This window comes from Salvia hispanica, chromosome 5 (assembly GCF_029641045.1).
Source record: "Salvia hispanica isolate PSC_SH4W2 chromosome 5, Shi_PSC_v1, whole genome shotgun sequence".
Taxonomy (NCBI): Eukaryota; Viridiplantae; Streptophyta; class Magnoliopsida; order Lamiales; family Lamiaceae; genus Salvia; species Salvia hispanica.
In genome coordinates, this window is record NC_142696.1 from 16,952,915 (window position 1) to 16,960,659 (window position 7,745).

The 7,745-nt window shown below is 37.5% G+C and overlaps 1 long non-coding RNA gene across 2 annotated transcripts; it reads left to right on the forward strand.

Annotated features, from left to right (window-relative positions):
- Positions 1–1,031: 1,031 nt before the first annotated feature.
- LOC148926372 (uncharacterized) lies at positions 1,032–2,441 on the forward strand. Of its 2 annotated transcripts, none has more exons than XR_016130528.1 (4): positions 1,032–1,115; positions 1,263–1,367; positions 1,775–1,839; positions 2,185–2,441. It is a non-coding gene; the product is annotated as an uncharacterized LOC148926372 (long non-coding RNA). The 2 variants fall into 2 exon arrangements; XR_016130529.1 differs by having other exon boundaries at positions 1,086–1,115; positions 1,218–1,367.
- Positions 2,442–7,745: the final 5,304 nt, after the last annotated feature.

A 7,745-nucleotide genomic window follows, 5' to 3' on the forward strand; every position in this document is an offset into this window, starting at 1 on the left:
CGTACATCAATGATAAAATAATTTCTTATTTTCGGATGGAGATTGCAGAATTTTAGTTGTTTATCTTTTAACTTAAACATGTATTTATAAGACATTTTAAATATTTTTAAATAAACATTTGATGACTTTCATAAATTAGAATAAAATAAAAGAGATTGAAACTATTGTTTAAACATGAAATTATAAACATAACTATCCTTAATTAATTTATAATCAAATCTACTTAACAGAGGAGCCCACATACTTATGGCCCATATCATTAATAAGCAAAGAGGTAGAAACGTTTCTTCCTTGGTGAGAATCTGAATTCAGTTCTTCTTCTCGGCTTCCCCTCTTCATCCCCTCCTAAAATCTTCCAAATGATTCTCCCTCACTCTTATTTTCCAGCAAACTCTACTACGTGAGGTTAAGACAAAGCTGCATGGGGTCGGAGGTCTATGAATGAACTTTCCGGCGGTGCTTGTCGGACGACAGACCCCACCCGACTCCACCTGGCTCCGTCATTGCCGGCCGGTGTTAACCCATTACTTAATCAATTATTGTTGTAATTAAGCATTAAACTACGATTGCTTTAAAAATAAATTATTCAATATTATCTGAATAATACTGTAACACTCCGGAAAATGTAGTATTTTAAATACTACTCCATATAGTAAGAAAATTTTGTCAACTTAGAACCAAAGTATATTTTTTTTTTGGGGAAGTTCTATGCATTTAGAAACACCTCATTCATTATTGAGGATCTTTGTTGGAATGTAGAATTTAGATTTAAGGTAGAATTGTTGGGATCGTTTGGACTACAAAATTGATCAAATCATGCTTCATTTGGTTTGATCAAAGTTATTACATGATAATTGGGCCTGATTTATTCCCTCATCTGAAGCAAGCCCATTTAATTTATTTCTTCTAAACCTTAGGCCCAATTTTCTTGTAACCAAATTACTCTAACTTATCTCTAAGCTACCAATCGTATGTAACCACTTGCAGTGACTTTAGCTTAGATAGGTGTATTGAGTGTACACATGTGGAAGCCTGAGTATTTAGTAAAGAGAATAGAAGCTAAACATTAGAAAAGAAGGAGAAAAGGGAAAGGGGAAGAATAGGAAGATTAAGAGGTATGTATAAAAATTTCTTCACGAAGGACTCCTCGTCTTTACCAAACAAATTATTTAAATCCCATAAATTTTGTGCCACAATTCTTTCCTCTTTCTGTATAGATCATGTAAGTGTTCCATGGTTCTGATTTGAGGCCTGAAATTCAGGGAAAGAAAGAGGGAAGGTTGCTGCTGCTGCTGTTTCGGTTCGCCGTTGTGCGACGCAGCAACCTGTTCGACCCTTTCCTGATGGTTCAATCATGGAATTTTGGGGTATTTTTACACCACGTTGAACCTATTCTGATAGGCTTTGAGAATCTTGTCTCGGGTCTTCATTTTGATATCGTTTAATTTGCCGTTTTGGTGTCGAAAGTTGCAAAAAAGGAAGGGGACAATTATGTCATGTATAAAATAAATTTTAGAAATTGACTCCCTTTTAGGAGTTCACTGTGTTCTCTACTAAAGAAGTAAATTCCTTTCATTTTATTTTGATTTTTTTTTAAGAGCATTCTAAACTTTCAAATCAAGTCAGTAGCTTGACTTAGTTTGTCAATCTCTCTTCCGCAGTTTGAGACGAGCTGCATTTCAGTTACAAATGATCCCATTTACTAGGAAATTCCTAACTTATGTCATTTATGGACCTACATTAGAATTCTAAGTTAGAATTACAAACTTTGTAGGTCGAGACGAGCTGTCAGGATAGGAACTTTTCACACATATTGCATTGTACTCTGAGGTCGTCAAGGTGGGTTTTTCTATAACTCAAAACCATGTTATAAATTGCCATGTGAACATGTTAACTGTGTTTATAACATTGTTTACAAAATGATTGGATATTTGAGACTTCAGGCAAGAGGAAATTCCGAATTTCAAGCATAGATGGTTTACTTTGTGACTAAATGTCTAGATAAGTAACCGTAAAGTATTCATGTGATCACATTGAGTCTCTTATCCAATGAAGAATGGTAAACTTTGTTATAAAGTGTGTTTATCATTGTTTATTTTTAAGCATGAAAGTATGTTTGAACGAATGTAATACCCACTGAGTGTTTTCTGGCACTCAACCCAAATATTTTTCAAATGGTTTCAGGTGCTGGAGATCAAGCTGGGTGAAGACTAGCTGTTGGTGTGGATTTAATGGTGACCACGATGTTATGTGGATTTTTGCTTAAATCATCCTTAAACTTGGGTTTGGATGCTACCAATTAAATATCTTAGCTACTATTTTGTAAAAGGAAGAAAACAACCAGTTTGAAACTTAGGGACATAGTTGGCTAGTGAGTTGTTAGATTGTATAAACTAATATTTTGGTATGTATAGAAAGGTTGAATGTAAATCTTTTGAATATGTCGTCTAGTTGGCAAGATATCTTCGTTGTTGGCATTTTTATTAGGTTTATATAGAGGTAAGGACTTGAAAAAGCTATGTTGGAGTTGAATTCAAACTTGAAGTGGAGGTGTTGTCTATTTCGAAATTTTATTTTGAAATCAGCTGAACTTTTCAATTAATATTTGTCATACAAGAATGTAGGTAGGTTTTAGTGACATCTCTATTCTGCTGAATTGGGGCGTTACAAATACTCCCTCCGTTCATGATTAAATGTCTCATATCTAACCAACGCGATTTTTAAAAAATTGTTTGACTTTATAAAATAAAGTGGGTAGAAAAAGTTAGTAGGACGCGAGACCTACTTTTACATAGTATTTGTTTTATAATAAAATTTAAGTGAAATGAGTTAGTGAAATGTATGGTCCACTTACCAAATATAATAAAAATGAAATGAGACATTTATTGGCGGACGGACGAAAATGGAAAAAATGAAACATTTAATGGCAGACGGAGTGAGTACTAAAAATACATATTAATTTCCCGATAGTAATGCAATAATTTAAATAATATTTTAAAGATTTAAATAATGCATTTTTAGATAACACTACAAAGATTTAAATAATTTGTTTTGAGATACTATACAAAGACTTAATAATATCACAAAGATTTTTACTCCCTTTGTCCAAATAAATATGAAACATTTGAGTTTCGGCACGAGATTTTATGTAGTGTTTTTTATGAGTTAATGAAGAGAAAGTAAAGTAAGAGAGATGAAAAAGTAGAGAGTATTGTTTCTTATTTAGGAAACGTTTCATTTTTAATGTGACAAACAAAAAAAAGAAAAACGTTCCATTTTAATTGGACAGGGGGAGTACAAAACATGCAAAACTCACAAATTTGGTGCTCTAACTCACTCCTCAAATCAAGTTAAATGGACAAATACACCCTTCAAGAGTAGAATAGTAAAAATCGGGACTGAATTTGGGTTTTGTGGAACTTTTTTATTGAAAATATGATTTTATAAATGTTGGATACTAAAATGGTGCAAACCCCGTTTTCTGAGTATTAGTTTTGTAGTTTACTCTTTGCATTTTACGTGCCACGTGATAATAAAAGGTTGGAAGTATGATATCACTTTAAAAGAATGACGCACCCTATTGCTCCCCTAATGTATTACCCGCCTCTTAATTTTTCTTGGATTATAGAATTTACGTCCGGTTTAAAAATGCATGGGACCTTTTAGACGTTTGTTGATGATTGAATTAGTTGTCAACCTTGACTGATATGCCTAACTAAATACTAAGAAGCGAACTACAAAGGAAAAGAGAACGACAAACGAATTTAAAGAAACGATTTCATGTTTGTTGCTTTGATAAACGAAATATAGTACATAAAGGATATGAGGTCCATGTCTCAAATTAGGATCTAGTAACACCGCAAAGCTAATTCTTAGCTTACATAAATGAATACTTTTGAACTTAGAAAAAATAATAAATTTTCAAAGTTTCTTCTCGGGACTTCTTGTCTCAAGCCCGAGAAGAAACTTTGAGTGAATGAAGAGAGGCAAATTTCAATCAGCAATCGATAAAGAGTGTAGTGAGTTCAGTGAGTGAGTAAAATTTTCCAGCAAAGAGTTCTTGCACCAACCACAACATTTCAGTATATGTGTTTAAACGGCGTTAACTTTTTACTTATGTGACGCACAAACCATAAAACAATGATGAAATTTTTTGTACCGATACGAAACAATCATAAATTTTTTTGTACCAATATGAACAATGATGAAACATTTTGTACTTCACATACACAAAGAGTTAACGTCATTTAAACACAAATGACGGAATGTACTAAATTGAAACACGAATGAAACTGTTTGTATGATTTATGTATACTTCAAACTTTTTGTACTAATATGAAACAAAGGTGAAACATTTTGTATAATTTATGTATTTACCTCTCACCTCTTCTCACGCCATATTTCTCTCTTCCACGGTCACCTTCCATTTTATCATTTTGACCACCAAATCGCCGCCTTGCACTTGCCGGTGACTTCGCCATGCCACTGGTAGCCCACGCCGTTAACCATAATTTCCAAATCTTATGAACTTGTCTCCAATTTCAAAAAAAATAAACTTGAAGCTCCGTATATAGCTATTTCAAATATTCTTGGAATTTAAGGTTTGAATCTTCTTCCCAACATGTTATTTTTGCTTCTAATTCTATTATTGAGCTTTATATGTGGGTAATTCGGACTCTGTGTTTGAGTGATAAGGCTAATTTCATGCATTGGTTAAGGGATAAATTCTGTGATTTCCCGGGTCTAACAAACCTTTTTGAGCCAGGTGTGTAGAGAAAATCGCCAACCCCAGGAAGAAGACAAATATCGCCTGGTGGAGGAAGCCGGCAGGAAAAATAAGCTGAACAAGGAAGAGCGCTAGACAAAATAGCATCGAATCGAAGGGCAAAATGGGCATTACAAGAACAGTCTAGAAGCTCTGTCCACTATAAAAAGGAGCATGCAATCAACATGAAGGATCATCACTTTCAGCTCCTAGCTTAGTTTTTCAATTTTTCTTTACACACTCACACACTTTGGGGAAATCTTTAGGGGGGTTCTCATTTCAACGGAATTTTGTGGTGCAACACCGTCTCCACGAAGGCGAAGAAACAATCGTCTTTTATTTTTTTGTTTATTTCTCGTACTCTCGAGTCCTCGCTGTTCGAGGCTCGGCCTTGTGTTGTTACTGTCGTTGGATACTTCGTATTTTGCAATGGATATCGCTGCTTTTGTTTCGTTCATCTTATCGTGTTGTTTTTGGTTTGATTTGCTGATTATTGTTAGTTGATCTGAGTTTGGAGTTGTTTTGTAAGAAATTTGTTGTTGATCGGTTGAATCTACGTAAACTTGTGAGGATCAGAGATGGAAATGATGTTTGATTGTTGTGGATGGCTTGGATCCGGAGTGGATTAAACGTCCCGTGGTTGGATCTGCTTAGTTGTTTAAGTTCTGTATTCTCGTCTTGCCTCGTCTAGTAGTCATAGATCTGCCTTAGTTTTGCTTGTTCTTCATTTCTGTTGGTTTAAATTTCATTTAATTTGTGTCGATCTTCGTTTTGCTATGTTTTTAGCTAGTTGTTTCGTGATAAATATTGGAGAAGATGATGCCGCTGTTAGTTAGTCCTTTAGTTAGTTATTTTGCAGCTTTTCAATCGTACTCTACCTTTTTCAGAAAATGGTCCCCACGTCTAGTTTCTTTCCCAAGTCTAGGTTAATTTAGGAAGCTGTTCGCTCGATCTAGTAGTTGTCTCGCTCTATTTCGGTTAATATGCATGCTTTTATGTCTCTGCCTAGATCTAGCTGTTAGAGTAGAATATTTTATTTACCAAGTCTAGGAATTAAAGCTCAACCCCAAAAATTGCGTGGCAGTAGCCAAAAATAGTTCCCAAGTCTTTGAACATGTTTATTTACGCATTCATCTCTGTGGATTCGATCCCTACTTCCCTGTACTAGTATTTTCTTAGCTAAAGCGGGTTGAGGATTTTTGAAGGGGCAGTTAAGGTAGTGATTGTGTGCCCAACGACAGGTAGCTCAAGGTTCTCTGAGTTCCGAGACCCAGTGTCTAGCGGATTTCCTGGACCGAGGGTTTTCTTTATTAATTTTTTAACACTCTTTCGCTGACCTTCAAACTCTAAACAACAAAAACTCACAGCTCTTCAAATGGCGCCGTTGCCGGGGATGGATGGCGTAGTTTGTTTACGTGTTTGAGGATTTGGTGTATATAGTTTTAATTTCTGTTATTTGTTTTTCTTGGCAGTTTATGAGCAAGGGCTTACGATTTGGGAACTGGAGTAACTCGTCTGGGTCAAAGGACGCTCAAGTCAGGTGGCAGGTTAAAGAATCGACATCCACCATCACCACCAGATCAGGGTTTACGACAGTAGATCCATTCACATTCGAATCAGAAAGTGAGAAGGAATGGAACTCGTCAGGAGGAGAGGACCCGAAGTCGTCTACAGAAACAGAGCACTCCGAAACCAAGGAAGAGGAAGACGTAGATATGGAACACTTGGAGGATCCCGATCCGGAGATAGGTTCACTCACCGCGCATCTGGACGGTGAACCCGCCCATGCCATAGTCTCGAACCAGCGCCAGAGGTCTATTGTTATCAAGACAAATGTGCTGGGTGTTTTACCTACATTCTCTGGACGAAGGAATGAATGTCCTTACGAATTCCTGAACGAGTTTAGTAAGTTGTGCAGTATCCAAAAGCGACCCAACGAGACTACTGAGGAGGACTACCGTTTGCGTGCAGTCCCGTTTGCCCTTAAGGGGGAGGCTAATACTTGGCTGCTGAGGCTTCCACCAGACTCGATAAACACATGGAAAGATTTCAAGCTGGAATTCCTGGATTATTTCTTCCCGTCCAACAAAACAAATGCCCTAAAGAAGGAGATTCAGGAATGCAAGCAGGATTACGATGAGTCTTTGAGTCAGTACTGGTCTCGATTTAAGGGGCTGCTCGATCGATGCCTGTCCCAATCACAAGATGATGGAGGCTGAGACCTTTTACCTGTTCTGTGAAGGAGCTAATCCTGAGTTGAAGGACCTAATGAATTCCTCGAGCGGGGGGAATTTTACAAAGAACAAGGCAAGTGAAGCACGAGAGATTTAGGGAAGGCTGATCGACGCAAAGAAGGCATACGACAACCCACGTATCATGAGGAGAGGTTCAGCCAACGCAATCAAGGAACAAGAAGGAGAAGGAGTTGGGGACAGGACAGATCGGTTGGAGAAGGCACTTCTGAGTGCAATTGAGAAAAAGAATTCCCCGACCTCGCAGGAGAAAGAGAAACCGTCGGGTCCAGAGGAAAATCAACTCCAGCTCTATTATGGTACACCGCCCGATGGAGTTCCAAGCGCAGGTAAATGCAGTGGGGAATTGGAATCAAAGTAATCAGAATACAAGCTGGAATCAGTGGAAGATCAAAGAGGCACCATGGAGAGACAAACCCTTGTTTTAGGTGGGCAGACGGAAACCTACAGTTCCAGCTACAGTACCCAGGTCCAGTAGAGGCCCAGAAGATTTGGCCTAGCCGTGGTCAGGACGGACCCCAGCATAATTCAAATTGGTCAGTGAAAAACCAGGAAGGACCGAATAACTGGAGTTATCACAATCAAGGGGACCAGTTCAATTGGAACAACAGGAACCAGAGCAATCAAGGGAGTTCTTATGTGCCACCACATCAGAGGAACGCCACCGGAAACAATCATAATTTCCAACATACACACCAGGGAAATCAAGGGTCAGGGAGCCAGTTCGG